This window comes from Halichoerus grypus, chromosome X, assembly GCF_964656455.1.
Source record: "Halichoerus grypus chromosome X, mHalGry1.hap1.1, whole genome shotgun sequence".
In the NCBI taxonomy this organism is placed as follows: domain Eukaryota; kingdom Metazoa; phylum Chordata; class Mammalia; order Carnivora; family Phocidae; genus Halichoerus; species Halichoerus grypus.
Window position 1 is genome coordinate 117,586,448 of NC_135727.1, and position 22,931 is coordinate 117,609,378.

At 42.1% G+C, this 22,931-nt stretch overlaps 1 protein-coding gene and 1 pseudogene across 2 annotated transcripts in view; one reads left to right on the forward strand and one right to left on the reverse strand.

Moving 5' to 3' along the window:
* The window catches only part of CDKL5 (cyclin dependent kinase like 5), a 198,550-nt gene extending 179,911 nt beyond the window's left edge, over positions 1–18,639 (reverse strand). For both annotated transcript variants that reach the window (XM_078065480.1, XM_078065479.1), the window contains exon 1: positions 18,494–18,639. The gene's annotated coding sequence lies outside the window, so the exon portion shown is untranslated. The remainder of the gene's footprint in view (positions 1–18,493) is intronic.
* Positions 18,640–21,681: 3,042 nt separating this feature from the next.
* Positions 21,682–21,835, forward strand: LOC118522188 (U1 spliceosomal RNA; annotated as a pseudogene).
* Positions 21,836–22,931: the final 1,096 nt, after the last annotated feature.

Sequence of the window (22,931 nt, forward strand, 5' to 3'; positions counted from 1 at the left end):
TGGTTGCAACTACTTCCTAGTTCTTAACTGGATGAAATACCTCCTGACCAACAGTCAGGAAGAACAGAATAGAAAGGAGTGGCTGCAAAGACAAGGGCTTATTAAATGAGATTCTTCCTTGTCACAGGACAGAGACCTTCCTCTTCCTTGTCACAAGACAAAGACCTGCCTGCTCACTCCTGCTGTCTAAACCAACAGCTACAAACTCAAATGATTATGGGACCAGGAAAGCAGAGATGTTCCTCAAGTCCGTGTATGGGAAAGAAGCTGGAAGTGAACCACCAGCATAAAGCCAAGAAGAGATACAAAGGCCTATCCTTGGATGAATAAGAAAAAAGAAAACTTATACACAGAAGCCCAGGGCTGTGTGTTGAAGGAATGACCAAACAAAATGGAAAACCCAAGGCTTTGCTCTACCATAGATATGGAGTCAAATTCACACCACTCCCCGGTTATCAGAAATCCATGTAAGAATAGATTGAAAACTGGGAGCCTGGGTGGTTCAGTCGTTAAGCGTCTGCCTTCAGCTCAGGTCATGATCCCAGGGTTCTGGGATCGAGCCCCGCATCAGGCTCCCTGCTCGGCGGGAAGCCTGCTTCTCCCTCTCCCACTCCCCCTCCTTGTGTTCCCTCTCTCACTGTGTCTCTCTCTGTCAAACAAATAAATAAAATATTAAAAAAAAAAAGAATAGATTGAAAACTGCCAGCAAGAGTGAATCCAGAGTCCCATTAGAGAAAAATGCAAAACCATTCAAAGAAGCATCCCACAAGCCAGGCACAAGCAAATAATTCCCAAACTGTCACATATTGCAAACCCTGACGAGCAAAATTTGGAGCAAGGAGGGAGGGCACACAAATCAGAGATTTCACTCCTTAAGAACTACAATAATCCAAAGGAGACAAACATGTTTTTAAATGTTCAAAGAAATGAAAAGAAAATGCCCTTATGAAAATCCAAAAGTAGATTTGTACACAGGAATTTTTGCACTGGGCACCTGAGCGGCCCAGTTGGTTAAGCATCTGCCTTCGGCTCAGGTCATGATCCCAGGACCCTGGGATCGAGTCCTCCATCAGGCTCCCTGCTCATTGAGGAGTCTGCTTCTCCCTCTACCCTTCCCCCCTGCTTGTGATCGATCTCTCTCTCTCTCTATCTCTATCTCAAATAAATAAAATCTTTAAAAAAATTTTTTTTTTACATTTAAGGGCGCCTGGGTGGCTCAGTCAGTTAAGAGTCTGCCTTTGACTCAGGTCATGATCCCAGGGTCCTGGGATTGGCTCCCTGCTCAGCCTGCTTCTCTCTCTCCCTCTGCCTCTCCCCCAGCTTGTGCTCACTCTCTCTCTTAAATAAATAAAAACTTTAAAAAAAAAAAGAAAAAGAAATTTTTACATTTAAAAAAATAGCCAAGTGTTTTTAGTTAAAATTCTCAATAAATGGTTTAACCAAATGACTAGACACAGGTAAAAAGAAATTAGTCAATCGTAAGATGAGTGTCAGGAAATCACCCAGAAGTAAAAATGGAAAATATTAAAGAAAATTTAAGCAACAGGGAGGATACAATGAAAAGATACAACACATATCTAAATAGTTCCAGAAATGGAAAATGGAGGAGAAGCAATTTTTTTTTTTAAAGATTTTATTTATTTATTTGACAGAGAGAGACACAACAAGAGAGGGAACACAAGCAGGGGGAGTGGGAGAGGGAGAAGCAGGCTTCCCACCGAGCAGGGAGCCCAATGCAGGGCTCAATCCCAGGACCCTGGGATCATGACCTGAGCTGAAGGCAGATGCTTAACAACTGAGCCACCCAGGCGCCCCACAGGAGAAGCAATTTAAAAAGATAATGGCTAGGATTTTTTTTTTTTTTTAACAACTGTAGGCATCATGAGTCCTCAGACTGATAGAATACACCAAATAAAAGCAAAACAAAAACAAATCTACATGTAGAGATACCACAAAGAAACTGCAGATCAAAAACAAAGAGAAAAATCTTAAAGGTAGCCCAAGGGAAAAGATAATTACCTACATATAAAGAAATTACACCTGAACTGACTAAAGACTTCTCATTAACAAGACTTTTTTTTTCATTAACAAGACTTGTCAAAACACAGGGAATAACATTATGAAAGTGCTGAGGGAAAATAATTGTCAATGTAAATTCTATACCCAGCTGAACAATCATTCAAGAGAAAACGTGAAGTAAAGACACTTTCAGAAATACCAAGATCAAGTTTATTACTAACAGGCCTTTGGTGAAAGAACTACTTAAGAACATTATAAAAAAGGAAACTGAACCCAAAATGAAGAAATGGGGTGAATGAAGAATGGTGAGCTAAGAAATTTGGAAAACATGTTGGTGACTAAACATTCACTATTTGTATAGGCTTAAGGTGACTTAAACAAGACAAAACTAAAGCATAAATAACTAACATGAAAGAGGGGATGAGAGTTAAAAGGTAAACCATTCTAAAAATTTTGCCTTATGCAGGATGTTAGAGGTATTAAGTTTAGACTTAGTTAAATGTGCATGTTAAAATTTTAAAGGTAACCAAACTTCTGTCTTCCACCCTGGAATAAGAAAGCTGAAAGGAACAAAGCTGCCCACCCTTACAATGAAAAAGAGCTGGACTGATTTCAAATTCATGACTTTCTTTAAACCCATCATAGAACAACCAAGTGGCTCAAAGTCTTAGGAGACAGGGCCTGGAAGGAGACAGGAGACAACCTTGTGCTCACCTGGGGTAGACTGCAACTGGACACTGGTAAGACAAGTGCAGCAAGAATAATTGGCAAGTTGATAAAAGCCCGACGTGGCTTTGCTGAAGGGACAGTATGAAACCACTGGGGAGGTCACAGAAATTGGGTAGACCCCAACTTCTGCAGGATCTTCTTCCACCAACCCCACCAGGCACTCACAGAGAGGAAAGAGCCCTGAGGATGCCCATTGTGATGCAGACCGGGGGGGAAGGGAACTGCAGCTGTGCCTCAGAAGCAAGAGAAGTCAGATCCTTCTCTCCCTATCTCAGCTAAGGGAGAAAAGTCTCTTCAAGGCCAGTAAGTGCTTCTACCCTTAAAGCACTGGTAAAAACTTGCTGCAGCTGGGGGAAGGGATGGGCACCCTCCTCCTAGGAGAGGGGCAGGATTACACACTGAGCCCACCACAAAAGCCAGAGGTGGGGCAAGGCTTTGGGACACTGATGAAGGCCTAAATCCAAGGATGAACCAGAACAAAAGACTCCCCACTATCACTCCCCACCTCCAAGCTAACCAGCTTCTAGTAACCAACTTCAAGTAAATAGCAGAGTACTACTGGCAGAGGAACAGGAAAAAACAAGATCATATAAGGAGACCCTCTCTAAGCCACAGTTCAAAAGAAACACCTAAAACTCAAAATAAACCAAATCCCAGGGCACCTGGGCGACTCAGTCCATTGGGCATCCGACTCTTGGTTTTAGCTCAGGTCATGATCTCGGGGTCATGGGATTGAGCCCTGTGTTAGGCTTGGTGCTTAGCTGAAAGTCTGCTTCTCTCCCTCTGCCTCCCCTCCCCTTACACAAGTGCACATGCACACACTTTCTCTCTCTCTCTAAAATAAATCTTTTTAAAATATAAATTAAAAATATTTAAAAAAAAATTTTTTTTTTAATAAAATAAACTAATTCCCACCCCAATCACAAACTATGAGAATTTGAAGCCTGAGGTACACTGAGGGTAACCACAGCAACAATCAAACTCAAACCCAGCCCAACTCCTGACTAACTCAAATCCTTGCCCAAAGGCCTAGCACAAGGAAAAATGTGCCCATTTACAGACATAAAAATTATGTACCTCAGTCTCTACTATTCTTCAAAATAAGTCAGTCTTGCAACAAGGAAAAAAAAATCACAAGACCTAAGAAAAGGCAAAGAAAAAAACAACACTCAGAAAAGACAAAGAATGTATCAAAACTGGACACAGACTCAGATTCTGGAAATATCTACAATGAAATTTAAAATATTATGAGTAACGTGTTTAGAGCTCTAACCTAAAAGGAGAATAACATAAAATCAAGGGTAATTCGGCAGAGAGATGGAAACTATAAGAATAAAATGAGGGGCATCTGGCTGGCTCAGTCAGTAGAGCATACAGTTTTCAATCTCGAGGTCCTGAGTTCAAGTCCCATGCTGGGCATAGAACCTACTTTAAAAAATAAATACATAAAAGTGTTAAAATTAAAAACACAGTTAAGAGAAATGAAGAGTTCCTTCAATAGGCTCTTCACTAGACTCAACTCAGCCAAGCAAAGAATCCATGAACTTGAAAATTAGTCAACAGGTATTACCCCAACCAAAACACTGTGAGAAAACACAGTGAAAAACCAAACAAAAACATTCAAGAGCTATGGGAAAATATCAAAGGTTCTAACATACTGGTAAATGGAATCACAGAAATAGGAGAATAGGACAAAAGAAATAATTGAAGAGATAATACCTGAAAATATTCCAAAATTAATAAGACATCTAACCACAAATCCCAAATGATCACAAAACAGGAAGACGAACACCCTTCACCCCATAAAATTTATTGCCACTACTAGGCACCAACATCACTTGAGACTGAATTCCATAAGCTCTGCCATTGCCACTCTTTAAAAAAAAAAAAAAGAAATCAAGGGGGGCCTGGCTAGTTGAGTCAGAAGCGCATGCAACTCTTGATCTCAGGGTCATGAGTTTTTTGGGGTTTTTTTTTAAAGATTTTATTTATTTATTTGACATACAGAGAGAGAGAGAGGAATCACAAGTAGGCAGAGTGGCAGGGAGCGGCAGAGGGAGAAGCAGGCTCCCCGCTGAGCAAGGAGCCCGATGTGGGACTCGATCCCAGGACCCTGGGATCATGACCTGAGCCGAAGGCAGATGCTTAATGACTGAGCCACCCAGGCGCCCAGGGTCATGAGTTTGAGCCCCATGTTAGGTGTAGAGATTACTCAAATAAAACTTAAAAAAAAAAAAAAATCAAAACACCTCTGTCACTATGACCACGAGGTCATCAATTCAACTACACATGATGGCCACCTCACAATGCTCTCCTTTATATACTATAAGTTTCACTCTGTGTAAATCACTGTTCAAACCTAGGTCACAAGCCTATGTCCTAGCTGTAAAAGAGATCGGGGATGTGAGTTTTCTGGGCAAGTGGGACCCATAATATGAGAAACTACCAAAATGTAGAGAAGATATTTAAAAGTCTAGGACAGCATGCTTAAAAACAGGGGGCACCTGGGTGGCTCAGTCAGTTAATTATCAGAGTCAATTTCAGCTCAGGTCCTGATCTCAGGGTTGTGAGATCGAGCCCTGCATTGCACTCCACGCTCAGTGTGGAGTCTGCTTGAGATTCCCTCTCCCTCTGCCCCTCCCCCAACACACACACATGCACTCTCTCTAATAAAAATCTTTAATAAATAAATAAAAACAAAAACAGGGGCACCTGGCTGGCTCGGTCAGAAGAGCATGTGACTTGATCTCAGGGTTGTGAGTGCAAGCCCCACACTGGGTATACAGATTACTTAAAAATAAGTAAACTTTTTTTAAAAAGTTATGTTTAGGGGCACCTGGGTGGCTCAGTCAGTTAAGCATCCAACTCGAGCACAGAGTCTGCTCGAGATTCTGTCTCCTTCTTGCTCCCCCCACCCTTCCCTCTCCATCCCTCCTGAGAGAACGTTCTCTCTAATAAATAAGTAAATAAAATCTTTTTTAAAAAGATTATGTTCAGAAAAATTAAAAATTAAATAAAAATTTAATAATAAAATAAAAAAATACCTGGGTGGTATAGTCAGTTGGGTGTTTAACTCTTGTTTTCAGCTCAGGCTGTGATCTTGGGGTCATGAGATTGAACCCCAAGTCACATTCCACACTCAGAGCTTAGAGTCTGCTTGGGTTTCTCTCTCCCTCTCCCCCCATCCCTCCCCCCACTCCCGCACACTCTCTCTCTTGCTCTCTCTAATATTTTTTGTTTTGTTTTAAAGATTCTTTTTGTTTATTTGAGAGAGAGAGACAGCACAAGCAAGGAAGAGGGGCAGACAGAGAGGGAGAAGCAGGCTGCTGAGCAGGGAGCCCGACAGGGGCTAGATCCCAGGACCCTGGGATCATGACCTGAGCCGAAGGCAGACACTTAAGCGACTGAGCCACCCAGGTGCCTAATAAATGAAACTTTTAAAAAATAAAAATACGGGCACCTGGGTGGCTCAGTTGGTTAAGGAGCTGAGTCTTGATTCCCGCTCAGGTTGAAATCAGCTCCGTGCTCAGTGGGGAGGCTACTGGAGATTCTCGCTCTCTCCCTTCCTCCTCTGCTTCTTCCCCCACTCTCTCTCTCTAAAATAAATAAATCTTTTAAAAAACAAAAACAAAAACAAAAAAACCTTCATCTAACCATTTAATGTTGTAGAGTGGATTCTTTGGTGAAGTCACTGCAGAGGTCTTTTTACAAGGCACATATTTTATCTCACTATGGGAACACATTTAAAACCAGCCTCCTAGGGCGCGTGGCTGGCTCAGTCGGTAGAGCATGCAATTCTTGATCTTGGGGTCTTGGGGGTCATGAATTCAAACCCCATGTTGGACCTAGAGATTACTTTAAAAAAATAAATAAATAAAACCAGCCTCCCAATCTGAGGGACATGAACAGTAATCTGGAGGTGTGTGAAGTCTTATGATAAACAAGCAAACATCTTCACAGAATGTCAGTTTTTGCTTAATGGTAACTAATGTACAATGCAGATATATAGAAGCACATATATGCACGCACACATGAGAGTTTGTTATGGAACAGAACTTAGCATTTCAAGAATTCATGCAATAAATCATGAAAATACTTAAAAGAAATGTCACTCTTCTAGTTGCGAACTTTGGCCTCCCCCTCATCTGCCATACTGTAAACGTCGGTAGGAAAGTTTCAGGGATGCTACAGGAAGCCATTAGCACCTATTTACACACCAGTGTGGATCCAATTATAACACAGTTACATCCAAGACGACTGACTAGATACAGGACAAGCATGTCTATTGGGCAAGCAGAGAGGAAGATCCACTAGGTAGGTACCTGTCAGAGAAGAGAAGCCACTGGACAAGGAAGAAGGCACTGACATGAAGAGATGGGGAAGGGGGTCAGAAAAGAGGTACCTTTCATAAGAGAAATATTTATTGAGCATTTCCTATGTGCCAGGCAATGCACTAGATGCTGAGGCTACAATACAATAGTCAACACCATGCCTCCAGGAGCTTACAGTAGAAAACTGATACTATCCGTTTATCCATTTTACCAAAGGCCCACCCCTACTTAAATTCCTAGTTTCAGTATTTCCTAAGTATACACAGTAGTTTCCTATGTAAAAGTGAAAATGGACAGAAAAAAAGCCAAAAGATGGCCATAAAGAAAAAAAATCAAGATCCTGGGATGTAGCTGAGATAAAAGCATCAGAACAAAGCATGCGGGAGCACCTGGGTGGCTTGGTCGGTTAAGCACCTGCCTTCAGCTCAGGTCATGATTCCGGAGTGGCGGAATCCAGCCCCACATCGAGCCCCACATCAGGCTCCCTGCTTAGCAGGGAGTCTGCTTCTCCCTCTCCCTCTGCTCCTCCCCCTGCTTGTGCTCTCTCTCTCAAATGAATAAATAAAATCTTTATTTAAAAAAAAAAAAAAGCATGCAGGGGAGCCTGGGTGGCTCAGTCGTTGGGCATCTGCCTTCTGCTTGGGTCGTGATCCCGGGTTCTGGGCAGGCCCCACGTCGGGCTCTGTGCTTGGTGGGAAGCCTGCTTCTCCCTCTCCCACTCCCCCTGCTTGTGTTCCCTCTCTCGCTGTCTCTCTCTCTGTCAAATAAATAAAATCTTAAAAAAAAAAAAAAAAAGCATGCAATACATAAATCCATATTACTTCATGTTATTTTCCCAATTTTATATGCTCATTCTTAGACCCATGTCTTTGAGTACACTATCTGCTGGAAAACCCCTTCCCTTCACCTGACATTCTGCGCCTCCTTTAAGACTCTTCACAGACACTCAGGAATCACTACCTTTCCCAGTCCCCTTAAGTGTTCACTAAGTGCACCACTTCTGGCCTAGAGTACCAGCGCCCTGTATTTCCATCTGAACACGCATATCTCTTGCACTTTAGTCATGGCTCTTTGCCTCTTCTGCTGGATTACAAACTCCATGAGGGCCCAACACCACAGCTTGGCTTTGTATCTCCATCACGTACCGTGATGCTGACACCGAGATTTCCAAATCATCACCCTTTCATAAAGTCAACCAAAGACAAATGCAGCCCTCCTTTACCAACCCTGGGCAGAAGGAGAGACTCAAGAGCACAACTCCAGATCAAGGACAGTCACTTTGGATGCTAGAGAAATCACTAGCACAAAAACATCACTTTCGAACTCTAAGATCTAAAATGAGGCAACTCTTCTAAAATAAATGTCCTAGGCTGAATAGGAAGCAAAAATGTAATGCCAAAAACCATTGCAAACTTCAAGTTACCAGCACCAGGAAAAAAAAATGATTAAAGCAACAAGGAGAGAATACAGAGCAAGTAAAGAGTGGTTCAGAAAAGCCTAAGAACTCAAGGCCAAAGTGAGCTAAGTTAGAGGCTACATCAAAATAGATTTCGAAAGAAACGCTTGAAGAAGGAGGTGATGCTGCAGTTATTCTTTGTATATGTGGAGGGCAAAAGTGCTCAACAGCATTCTCTACAGGCACAAACTAACAGCTTTACGAAGACTTATTCAATCACAAAGGCAAGCAAAAATTTAGCATGGCTGATGAATTCCAAAAAGAAGTGAGCATGTAGGAACACATACTGTAGAAGGAGAAACAAATCAGCATAAGTTTTACTTTTACTTTATTTTATAAAACCTTTGTAGCACTTTTATACACATAAGCTCACTTGAACATAAGAAGCTCAACAGGACCAGTCTAATATGAAAGATAAGGTCACAGAACGTGAACCAGATTTGAAATTGGCACTTAAGGCCAAAGATTCGTATTCCTAAACAATATTAACAAAATTCTCTAAAAACATTATAGGTGCCCAAATGAGATTTCATAAAACATGAAAGAGCATAAATGCTGAAAATATTAAACTAGACCTAAGACATTGTATTTGGGGAAAAAAAAGAAAAAAGCAAATTTAATGCTGATATTTAATGAAACATTTCATTAAAACATTAAATACCTTGAGCAGATTAAAAGTGGGGTGGGGGCAGTGAGGAATTTTAAGTTTAAATACGGAAGAGAGCTGACAGACACGATTAGAAAAAAAATTTAACTCAGTTATAAATAGAAATGACATTCCTATATAAGGTTAACAGAATGGTGAAGGATAAAAGGAGCCTTTAGAAAATCAAAGATAATTTCTACAAAAACAATGAAAAGAGTATCACAGATGACAATCAATCAAAGCAGTTGCAAAAATTTTAGTGAGATGAACGAAGAATATTTTACCTTGCACAGATTATGACCTTTCTGGTAAATTATCAAGGTTCCATTGAGCTAAAACTCTTGGGTTTGGTTTTGTTTGGGGGAGGAGGAGGCAGCATTTCATTTCATGTCAAACCCCTGCTTAAAACCTTCAATAGCTTACCAGAGGACTTAGGACAAGCTCAAAAACCCAGTAGATGGCCTACTAAGCCTTTTCAGGACTTGGCCCCTGCCTAATTCTGCTTCATCACCTGCTTCTCTACTTTCCAGCCATTTTGGATTTATTCTCAGTTCTTTAAAAGGTTGTTTTTCAAAAGCCTCTCTCTCTCTCACCCTGCCTGAGGGCATTTGCACCTGATGGCCAAGAAAATTTATTTCCCCAACTAGACATGTCCTTCTCATCCTTCAGGTCTCACTTAAATGTTAACTCCTCAGTATGGCCTTCCTACTTGCTCCCCCCAGGACAGATCCTAATCCCTACCCTGTTACATAATCCCATAGTGCCTTGTACCTTGCCTCTGACTCCAACTCGAGACTGTAAATTCTTTAAGGGCAAGGCCTCCTTAAAAGGTGGGGGGTGGGAGGGTGGGGGGAGGCTGGGTGGCTCAGTCAGTTAAGCATCAGACTCTTGGTTTTGGCTCATGTTACAATCTCACAATCTCAGGGTCATGGGATCGAGCCCCAAGTAGGGCTCCAAACTCAGCTCAGAGTCTGCTTGGATTCTCTCTCTCTCTCTCTCTCTCTCCCCCCACCTCGGCCCCTCCCCCAGCACACACGTGGCTCTAATAAATAATCTTTAAAAAAAAAAAGAAAGGGCAAGCCCTCCTTATCTTCTACCTATCACCCTATCCAGCTTCCATCACAGTTTGGTACACAGAAGATAGAAAGTATTTGCTAAATGAAGGATAGATCCACAGGATGTAGGACGGGTTATTTTAGAAAGAAATAATTGATAAAGTATGAAATACCAATTTGCACAAAATTAGATTTTGTCTACCTCAACTATTTTCAATTATTAACAATTAAAATAAAGTCTTCTTTTCGTTTGCAATACTAATCTTAAAATTTTAGTGGTAACATTACTAATAACAATTACAGTACTAGTGGGGTGCCTGGCTGACCCAGTCAGTAGAGCATGCGACTCTTATCTCAGGGTCATGAGTTCAAGCCCCACGCTGGGCATAGAACCTACTTAAAAAAAAAAAAAAAATTACAGTACTAGTAATTAAAGTTAATACATTCTGTGAGAGACTAACAAACCAGATGGGGTGTGTGGATAAATTCTAGGACATGAACCAACTTCTGTAATCTCTGAAAAATTCTATTTATCAGGAAACTAGTTTCTACCCAGCCAGTATCAGAATAATTGGGCAAACCCAAGTCAGTAAGCTGTGCTTCAACTACTACTTATCACCATTTTTTATCTGCCATATCTTCCTTAAGTGAATGTATGTGTGCTTAATCTGATTATTACAATAGGATCTTACACTGCCAAGAACCTAATCTTCGGGCATAATACAAAATAGAAATACAAAACTGAGATCTAAAATTGCAACTTAGGGGCACCTGGGTGGCTCAGTCGTTACACGTCTGCCTTCGGCTCAGGTCATGATCCCAGGGTCCTGGGATCGAGCCCCACATCGGGCTCCCTGCTCCGCGGGAAGCCTGCTTCTCCCTCTCCCACTCCCCCTGCTTGTGTTCCCTCTCTTGTTGTGTCTCTCTCTGTCAAATAAATAAATAAAATCTTTAAAAAAATAAAATAAAATAAAATTGCAACTTACCTAGGGCCTGTGGCTGGCTCAGTTGGAAGAACATGCGACTCTTGATCTCGGGGTCGTGAGTTTGAGCCCCACACTGGGTGTAGAGATTATGTTAAAAAATAAACTTTAAAAAATAATAAATAAAATTGTAACTTACAAAAAAGGGGGGGTCTTTAAAAATAAATAGATAACCTATTCATCTATGTTTTGTTAACTTCCAGAAATCAAAGTTGGCACATTGAAAATGACTGTTTCCCTCTAAATCAAAAAGGTTACATTGTCAGAAAGCACTTCATTATGTAACTATTTGACATTAGACCTCTCTCTCACAAAGAATACAAAGTAACAATAGAATCATACAGCCATAGCTGTTAAACAGTTAAAAAAAAAAAAAAAGTAAACCTATTTCAAACCAGTTATGACTGAATTTACAGTAAACCATTATTATCAGAGCAGTGCTGTGTCCAATCTGTTATTAAAAATCCAGATACAATCTACCACACAAGGAGTTATTGATTTACCTGGCTGGCACTTGTAAGGGTCACTTTCTATAGAGAAACATTCACCTAAAAGCAATGAAAGTTTGTTTCCAAAACACTTTATACTTCCAACCAAAGCACTGCCTTCTTCTGTGTACCCCAAAAAACAACATTCCTAAACTATCCTATCAGCAATGTCCATCTACACATGCAGTGCTTTGAGCAAAGGAGAGCAACAGGGAGCATGGAGATCAGCCCATGCTGTACAACTCGTTCCCAAGGTAGCTTTACTCCCACACCCATCCTTTCAGGGTAACTAAAAAGAAAATGATGCAGGCAGGAAAACAGGAAAACTGTAGCTACAGTACCTTGCAGGTTAAGTTTCTAAATCCCACAACAATCCAGTCTGTGAAGCAACACAGAAAGGAGACAATGTGTTTGAATACCTGAATTTAATGAAGCCTGCTCTATGGCATGCACAGTGGGCATGAATCTCTCAAGGGGGATTACAACTCAAACAATAAAATGCACAATGTTATTGGCTTAAAATCAAGAAAACCAATTATTCTACCCATGGTCTTAAATCTTAAAGGAATTTTTTTCATGCCCAATAATTATATTACTTTTACCATGATTTCTTTTTTTTTCCCCCAAGTAATTTCCATGCCCAGCTTGGGGCTTGAACTCACAAGCCCCAGATGGAATTGCATGCTCCGACTGAATCAGTCAGGCACCCCTACCTTGATTTCTTTTTTTTTTTTTAAGATTTTATTTATTCATTCATGAGAGACAGAGAGAGGGAGAGAGGAAGAGGCAGAGGCAGAGGGAGAAGCAGGCTCCCCGCAGAGTAGGGAGCCCGATGCGGGACTCGATCCCAGGACCCCGGGATCATGACCCGAGCCAAAGGCAGACGCTTAACCGACTGAGCCACCCAGGCATCCCCCTACCTTGATTTCTTATCCCTGCTTTTCCAACATATCACTAAGAACATTCTGTTTTATTCGCTGGTTTAAAAAAGATCAAAACAAAATCAAAACCACAAAGACAAGGTAATTTCTACAACTTGCAGGATTGTCCTTTATATTCTGCTATATATTATGTTTAGGCAAAAACTTTTTTTTTAAGTTTTTATTTATTTAAGCAATCTCTACACCCAATGGGGGGCTCAAACTCATGACCTTGAGATGAGGAGCTGCACGCTCCACCCACCAAGCCAGCCAGGCACCCATAGGCAAAGCTTTTGAAAATACAAAAAAACACTAAGAAATTGCAGTATGTGTAAAAAATTATTTTTAAAAGACCTATCTTTTAAGATCTACACCATTCTATTAATGCCTGATGATAAAGGGATCTAGGTGGAAGCAAGTAAGTAAGATTTTTAAAAATGCACGTTAGCAGGAAGATCTTTTTGGGGCAATGGAAATGTTCTAAAATTGGATTGTAGTGACGATTACACAAGTCCATAAATTAACCCCAAAAATCACTGAATGGTACACTTAAACAGGTGAATTTTATAATATGTAAAGTACACCTCAATAACGCTGTTAAAAATGCACATTGAGGGGTGCCTGGGTGGCTCAGTTGGTTAAGCATCATCTGCCTTCCGCACAGGTCGTGATCCCGGCTCAGGATCCTGATCCTGGGGTCCTGGGATCAAGCCCTGCCTCAGGCTCCCTGCTCAGCGGGGAGCCTGCTTCTCCCTCTCTCCACTCCCCACTTGTGCTCTCTACTACGTCTATCAAATAAATAAATAAAATCTTTTTTTAAAAATGCATATTGAAAACCTGCACTTGGTAAAGAAATAAATCCACAATAATTTAGGTGTAGGTCCCATCATCATAGAACAACTGTCCTGCTCTGTCCAAGATGATTTCCAGTCCTGAGGTTCTACAATATTCATCACTGGTTTCTAACTTTAATAAATGACAAAAGTGATTCTCATCAATTATAGAATAAAACATTAAGTCCTTTTCCTCCCTAACATGGACCTCTGAGCATTCCTTTGGGCTAAGCAACTGTTTAGCTCTCTTAATGATGGGTCTTGTTTTAAAACACACACACACACACACACACACAATCACAAGAGGCTTCAAGTAGCAGAAAATTCTACTTTCAAGTAGAAATATTTTTGTCAGAGTCCAACTTCTATATATATATATTTTTTAAGATTTTATTTATTTATTTGACAGAGAGAGACACAGCGAGAGAGGGAACACAAGCAGGGGGAGTGGGAGAGGGAGAAGCAGACCTCCCACTGAGCAGGGAGCCCGATGCGGGGCTCGATCCCTGGACCCTGGGATCATGACCTGAGCCGAAGGCAGACACTTAACGACTGAGCCACCCAGGTGCCCCCCAACTTCTATGTATTAAGAAGCAACAATAACATACCTCTGTAAACTTCATTTACCTCCAGGTTTTATTTTTATTTCACTTAAGTCAGAACAATTACAGAAGAGATACCCATCTGCAAATTGTAATGGCTGCCATTTAGAGTGCATCTAAACCACAAAATTGAATTCAAGGAATATCTTCATCACCTTTATTAGTATAGCAAATTTAATCAAAGTCAGTCAAAAGTTACAGTGGAACATGCAGAAACATGAAATACCAAGTAGTTAATTAGAAACAGCTACCTCATTTTGGGTGTAAATAATTATGTACAACCTTCATTTATGAAGAAACAGAACTAATGACCCTCTGTTATAAAAGTCTGCACTTCCAGTTGTCCTATCCGTAAGTGCTGATGGATCTGAGTCCAGCCTCCCATGTGACTACAGGTCAGGCGGCCCTACCAATGTAGCCTGTGAACTCCAGGAGGCATATCTAGACCTCTAGTCCCACCCCAGGAGTGACTTTACAGTAGGACCTCAAAATATGTTTGGGTAAACAGATTCCTAAAGAGAAGCAGAGAGCATGTTTTGAAGAACACAGGTTCAGACCGGTTTGGATGAAAGTTTTGCCTCTGCTACAGCCTAGCTGGGTAATCTGAGCAAATTATTTTCTCTCTCTGAGCCCATCTGATCAAGTGTATAGGAAAATAAGGAAAACATCTACCTCACACAAGTGTTGTGAGAACACACATACACACATCTACCCAAACAAATAAATTATTTATTATAGTATCTGGTCTTCAGTAAGGCTCAATAAATAGTACGTTATAAAGACTACCCAAAAGAGAGACCACTCCCAAAACATGATCTTAATTAGAACTGTCTCCAACACAAATGTTTCTAAGAGCTTAATTCAAAATGTTGACAATTTCAAAGACCTGAATGGGGTAGATCCCTTTTAACCTAGTAAGTAATTTTCTGTTAATTCCCAAATCTTAATTGTCTAAATGTTATCAGGCTCTTTAGGTAGAAAGTCCTCACTCAGCTTTCATACCCACTGACAGAATTGCACCCAACTTCCTATCTCAGTATTATGAAGTAAATGTACAAACTTGAATGAGAAATGAGGCCAAACCTTTGAGTAATCTAGTCATCCATGCGCTGCTCTATATGAAGGAAACATTCTAGAAACTATCAAGAATATAAATCCAAACACGAAAGTGATGCATTGTCAACAAAAGATTTCTAATGTTGAGTTTAAGATTGAAAGTAAATTGGAAAACCTTCCCAAACAGAAAGTTTAAATTTAGTCTTTTAATTGCAGTGTTTTCGTAAGTTGAAATACGTGACCCAATTGACAACATCAGATGATAAAGAAGCTTTGAGATTCTATCTCCTCCTCTACCAAGGAATTTGATGTTACAAACAAAACAACCTTTGGAATCTAAAACTATCAAATTCTGAGTAAACAGCCTTTTACTACGTAGAAAGCAACTTAATACTTAAAATTTTGCTATTCTCGTACCAAAGTTAAGGGTTATCTAAAAGACTTCCCTCACATTTTGGGTCTGTATATGTGGGTGGTTTCTTCTAAATGCCTTATTATTTGGTATCAATTTATCACATGAAAAAGTCTTATCCCCACATTTACTGCCAAAAATAAAGTACTATGCTAACATACCTTCTAAAACCTAGAAGAAATAAAAGAGGTAACTACCAAAGTTATCAAAATGGAAGGGAAAAAAAGGTGAACTTTTAACAGACACGCTGAAGAGGTTTATTTTCTTGGTTCACTTCCTTACAAATTTTCTACAGCCATATTCTTAGATATAGCTGAATTTTCTATCACAAAGTAAACTGAAACACAAATCATAGTGAAAGGTTAGTTTCTGCACAGAAGCCACTGTCATTTCTAACAATGCAACTATTGTTGAAAGAGTCTCTCACAGATTCTTGGACACAGTAGTGAAGCAAGGCTGGGGGGGAAAAGGCATACTTGAAGGAATTTCTCCACCTCTGTATTTTAATTTGTAATGGAACAATACTGCACCTTCAAAGTAGAAATACCATGTAAAATCTGGTTCTCATTAAATGACTGCCTTAACCCCATGCAGCATATTTGGAACAGAATACAACTGATTCGCAGTCAACCTTCTATTACTCATCTATGCGAGATGGCCCTGCAATTTCCCTCAATGGGAGCCTTTTCTTCTAAAACCCCGGGGAATACTGTAGATACCACACTCTGATTTAAATGACTGCAAGATGACTGCAAGAAAATTACAATGAAAATAATGGCAGATTTAGTCCAGGGAACTTGCCTAAGTAAAAATCAAAAACCTGAGATAAGGGGTAAAAAAACCCTTCCACAAGCCCCTAAATCATGACTAAATTATAAATCTGACCAGGAAAAAAGAAATCCTCTCTGGAGAGAGAATGTTTATTTCTAATGTTTTTTAATATATCAAGTTTTGTTTTCAAAAAAATTAGTCTTAGGAAAAATCAGCAAAACTAGAATACAAGACATATATATATATACACACACATACATCAAATTAATCACTGCATTATGTTTAAAAGGCAAGACAATTTAAAAAGATTTGGCACTCCAGTTCAAGACCCTCCAAACTCCTCTGAAATGGTAGATTATTTAACACTCTTGGTATGATTAACTTTATTTAGCATGCCTCTTTTGGAATTCTATTATTTAATACAGCCAAACTGGTTTTTTTTTTCATCCTAATTAGGTTTCCTTGTACTTGTGAAACGCTCAGCATACACTGTGCTGGCAGCTTTAGTTCTGCAGCTTCTATCTTCTGGCTCCTTCCCCCCCTCACCCAACCCCCCCACCCCCCCACCCCGAAAAAAAGATTTCCTTCCCAAATGTTCTCTTCTCCGCATTTGTCAACAGAAACACCCACTGGTGGTGTCAAACTGGTAATACTGCTGCAGGCTTCCTTACTCCTGTTCCAGTGTGAACGCCAAAAATGCTCAAACCTAAAATAGTACTTTTAATAAAGAAATTAAAAGAATTGCTAAGGTATTCAAGTACCATGTTCTCAAAAAGAGGCACACCTTTTTAAAAAATGTATTATTAATGAACCCTAATTGGGTTGCTAAATATAAGATTATACTCCCCCCCCCTTCAACACTAAACACACAAGTAAACATAGGTTCTTCACATTTTACGAATAAAATATTTTAAAACACTTAAATTAAAAACAAATTTACATCTAAATGTCATTCACATATAATTCCGAATAGCCTCCGTAAAGATGCCTTTTTTATAACCCAACAGCAAGAAAGGAACAAGCTGGAAATGCTACCTAAAACGATAATCCTATTCTATACATATTTATGTCTCCCGTTTCAGTCAAATGCTCTCAGACATTAATTTGTGTAATCTCTTACATTAACTACATGACCATTACGTCCAAACAAACCTTATTCAGATTCACGGGAGGAAATTATTCTGTGTCTGCAATACTTTCTAAAATCAGCCTAAATTTCAGCCAATTAAAATAGATTGTGTTAACAGAACACTGATCTGCAACTACTTAAATATCACAGCATCCGTCTAATCTCACTGTGGAGATACTAAGGTCAGGCTTTTCTTATTCAGGCATCAGTGCTTTAACACTCAAGTGAAGAGAAGAAAAGGAAAAAAAAAAAAAAAACCCTCAAGATCTGCCTTTACACAGAAATACGTTCAGGTTATTTTTTTCCCCCCAACGTGGGAATAAAACGTGTCAATGCGAGCAGGACCTGTTCGTTTGGAAATGGTTCCAAACCCCAGGATTTAATTTCTATGAGGGTCCAAAGGGTACGAAGGTCTGGGAAGGGGCCAATTTCTGCTTCTCCCCACTATGCCAGTCGTGAACTTCATAGCAACGCCTGAAAACTTGTTGGGAGGAGGCTGGAAGAGATGCGGGTTAGGCGGTGGGTCTTTCGCCCACCCTCGCGGGCAGCCAAGGTCAGTCAGCAGGGCCGGGGCCCCGGCGCCGGCTCGCAGCCCCCGGCGGGTCCCGGACTCCCTCGGAACTCGGGCGAGGGGCTCCCGCGCACAGGCTCCTCCTCGGCGCCGGCGGGAAGGGGCTTCCCTCGCCGCAAGCCCGGGGGAGCTCGCGCCGCGGGGGCGGCGGGGCGGGGACGCCGCAGACCCGCTGCTGAGGGGAGCCCCGCCGGGCTGCCTCGACCCGCCGCCACTCCTCACATCCTCCCGTCTCCCAACGCCCCAAAATACAGCCCCAACCTCTCGCCGGGGAAGCCCTTCCAGTGGCGCAATGGGGCGCTGAGGAGGGGCCACTCCAGGCTGGGGCACCCTCGCCGCGTCGCCCTGCTCTGGGGGGACCTGCGCCGCCGCCCCTTCTCACGTCTGCCCGGGGGGACCGGGTGGGTCCCCTGTCTCAGGAGAAGCTGGGTGGCGCGAAACCGACGTGAGGACAGGAAGGCCTGACGGGCGGGTGGCGGCTCAACTACTCACCCAGCCGAGTCCCCCACCTCCAGCCGGGGACCCCACAGCTCCTGAGGCCGCCGTCGCCGATTTACCTTTCCCAGTGGCAGGGACAACTAATGGAAACCTCCGGCCCCGCCCTCTCGCAGAGGCGAAAGCGCAGCCTAATTTGCTAACTGGCCCTCCCCGGCCGTCCCGTTCGGACCAATAAAGAAGCTTCAAAGACCTCGGCGGGTCCCGCCTGCGCCCCGCCCACTTCTGATAGAAACCAATGCGGAAAGAGCGCTCGTCCTCGAGCTCGGGCCCGCGCGCCCCGCCCGCGCCGCTCGTGCTCGGGCCCCAGAAGCCTAAGAAGGCTGGTTTCTTGTATAAGCTCGCCTGCGCGCGCGCGCGCCGCATCTCCTCGCGGGCCAGGTTTGGTTGCCCAGCCAGGCCCTAGCAACCTGGGCCGGGTGGCTGGGAGGGGCGGGGTCCGAGCCGTGAGCGGTCGGGGGGGGAGGGGGTTAGGAGGAGGAGTGTAGGGGAAGGGGGGGAGGGGCGGGGAAGATCGTGACTAAGAAAGGGGCGGCTGCGGGGGTGCAGGGCCGAAGAGGCCCGGGAATCCGCCTGTCACTGCGGAAAAAAAAGGGGAATCCTGCCTGCGGCGCAGCTATCCTGGCCTCCCTCCAGAGGGACACGTGCGGGGGGCCGGGGGGGTCGTGGAAGAGCGGGGAGAACACATTTGGGGCGGGAGCCGAGGCACTACTTGGAAATAAAGGATGGAGGACGGTTTATCTCTGTCTTTGGTAAAAATGATATCGAAGTTCATTGCAGCTGCTGCCCAACTGTTGCAGCTGTGCGTGCACACACACACGCACATGTACACACATTCACACATACACTCATCCAGCAGCCTGCGATCCCTTGGGTGAATTAGGAGCAGGGAACTAGTAGCCTGAGGATTCCTTACACAGCAGCTGGATGCATGCAAAAGGCTGTTGCAGCAGAGGTATCAGCCCACAGCTCTGCTTAAGTCCAATGCTCCGCCACACAAGATTCCCCAGCTGGCAGTGAAGTCATCCCCCCGACCAGTAGAAATGTAAAGATCTTAATACCTACCAAGGATCAGGTTTCCAATGAGGATGACGAGGTGATGAAATGGAAGGAGATACATTTCCAATGCCACTTTTTGAAAATTCAGAAAAATAATAATCTTGTTTAAAGGCTTTGTGGACAAATCTATCTAAAGCTGCATAATAATTTCCACTTAAAGCAAAGAGGAAAAATGGGGTTTCTTTTCTGGTTTAGGAAAAGCACAGAAAAGCAGTCTATGAGGTCATAGCAGCCACCAAATGAGAAATAAGCAGTACTGTACGGTAATGGGAAATAGATATCTTGAATTAAATCCACTTAATCTATTCCTGTCGTGAAGCTGGTAACAATATGTAACAACATGCTGGGTTTGGCCACTTGGTGCCAAGCCACTAGGGTTTTCTTTTTCATAGCATGGTGAATATTTGATGAGGAAATGAAGGTGCCTGCTTTCCCTTCAGCTTTTCAGGAAACATATTAGAAAATTTTTCAGGTAGGAACAGTGAATTAGCAGTGAGGGAAAATGGAGTCAGAGCCAACAGCAGATCTTTGCAGAGTCTCCTGCCTCCTCCAGATGCAAAGTAACAGTGCTGTGACCTAGAGCTTCACCCACGTGGAGCCAGAATTCCTGGGCCAATCATGCATTTTCATCCCTGTGTGTTAGCACCTTCGTGCCAGGAATTGCAGCAGCATTACTTCTGAATCAAATGAAGAATGGTTTATCTGCATAGACTGAGAAAAACCAATAACTGAATATTCATTGACATAGGTCCAATTTCGTTTTAAGTAGTAATTTTAGATGTTTTATAATGTGCCACCGCATATATATAACTATGACCTTCCACTTAGGGACATTTACTTCGATCTGGTTTTGAGGAGTTGGTGAAGGGTTTCTTAGAACCACATCCAGGTCCGTTAATTGCAATATTGATCAAAAGCATATATTTTCTAGGTCAGTAAGAGTTAAAAAGTACCACGCTGCCATTTAACTGAGCTCTCTTCTTATGTAGAAAGAACACTAATACTTAACCACTGAATGAATGCCTGCTATGCGCCAAGAATTTTACATACATTTAGAGCTGCCAGATAAAATACAGGAGGCCTGTTAAATTTGAATTTCAGATAAGCAGCAAGTAATTTTTTAGTGTAAGTATATATTTTTATCCTGGATACATGTGGGACAAGGGTAGAAGACTAAATAAGCTTTCTAATCATTGTCCAAAAAAGCATTTTTGAAATTGCCCCTCTGGGCCCAGACCTCATAACGAAATCAGGGTCTGGGAGAAAAGCTTAAGAACCAAATCAGTGTGAAAAAACAAAAAAGGACCAAATCAATGTGTCCCTGTGTACTGTTTGTAGAAAGAGGTGCATATACTTATACTAAAAAATTTTTTGCTTTTTATCTGAAATTCAAATTTCACTGGGAATCCTGTATTTTTATTTGCTAAATCTGGCAACCCTGCATATATTATCTCTGAGGCTCATGATTCTCTGAAATATCTTCTGTTAGGTCACCTTTTTCCAGATGAAGCAATAGCTTCAGAGGTTCTCCAGCATCGATTTATTCCATCCTCCTTCTAATAGAACCCCAACTGTGTTCAGGTATCCACACTTATTAGTGTGGGTGCTTATTAGTCTTAGCGGTGGGTGCTTATTAGTCTTAATCAATGACGAAGGCCCAATTAGACTAAAGAAAAGGACTTAACATCCTATGATTTGAGGGAAAGGTTTTCCCTTCTACCCTGCTTGATGAACAAGGAAGCCGAGTACCTGAGTTGCTTCTGGCAGCCATTTTGTGATTAGAGGAAAATCAAACTTTGGTCAAAGTCTGTACACTACATAAGGCAGAGCTGAAAAATAGAAAAAAGAAACAAACAAAAAACCTGGGTTCTTGATGACAACACCGAGTTGCTTAATTAAACAAATTCTGCCTTTGCCTTGCATTTAAGACAGTTTACATCAAACTTTCTGTTAGATGCCTCAAAAGTATCCCACTACAGAGCCCATGTGTGCTACTCATTATGGGTCTCAATAATAAATGAATAAGTGGCCATCAAGACAAAAGACATTTTTATCCTGGATACATGTTGGACAGGTCTGGAAGACTAAATAAGCCTTCAAATCATTGTCAAAAAGCATTTATGATGATATTTACCTGGCAAGGAAGATACCATGATCACGAGGGTGGTTCTCTTAAGGTGAGTCTCATCCACTGCACTCAGGTCATTCTGACCCCAGTGATTTCCCCAAACGTGGGAAACTGGGCTGCAACTTCTGTTGGTGAGGGACTGCGTTCCCGGTGGGGTAGGGGGTGATACGAAGCATATATGAAATGCCCATTGGGCTTAGACCTCATAATGCAATCAAGATCTAGGAGAAAAGCTTAAGAATCGAATCAATGTATAACTTTTTTTAAAGATTTTATTTACTTATTTTGACAGAGGGAGAAAGAGAGAGAGCACATAAACAGGGAGAGTGGGAGAGGGAGAAGCAGGCTCCCCACTGAGCAGGGAGCCCGATGTGGGACTTGATCCCAGGACCCCAGGATCATGACCCAAGCTGAAGGCAGACGCTTAACTGACTGAGCCACCCAGGTACCCCAGTGTGTAAATTTGTAGTGTTTGTAGGAAGAGGTGAGCATTAGTTATTCCTCGGCCCTGCTCAGAGCTTAAATCAGACTGTCAGATCTTACGTGTTTTCATTTAAAGTTCATGCCATTTGGGAAAATGTCATTTTAGAAATGCGAGTCCAGTACCTCATTTTAAACTATTAAAACCTCTATCCCTATCCTCCAGGCACTAAGTTTAACCACAAACAGTGTGGAAAGAACAGAAATGTCAGCCTCAAAAGACCCAAGAGGGAAAACCACACCAGAATAAAATACCATATGAAAGTGGATGGTTGGCAAGGCAGTGTAGTTTAGTGGCTAAAACCATAGGCCTGGGAGCCAGATTGCCCGCATTTAAGTGCCAGGTCTAGTTATGTCCTTGGGCAAATTGTTCAACTTCTTTGTGCCTCAGTTTCTTCCTCTATAAAACGGGAAGATGGTGATAATAATAGTTCTCACCATGGGGTGCCTGGGTGGCTCAGTCGGTTGAGCGTCTGCTTTCAGCTCAGGTCATGATCCCAGGGTCCTGGGATCGAGCCCCGCATCAGGCTCTCCGCTGAGCGGAGAGCCTGCTTTTCCCTCTCCCTCTGCCTGCCGCTCTGCCTACATGTGCTCTCTCTCTCTGTCAAATAAATAAATAAAATCTTTTAAAAAATAATAATAGTAGTTCTCACCTGATAGGTCTATGTGAGTGACTAATTGTGAAATGCTTAGCAGAGTACCTGGCCCGTGGTAAGGATTTTACAAGGATTAGCTGTTATTGAGCAGGCTCAATTCCGGGGGGTATAA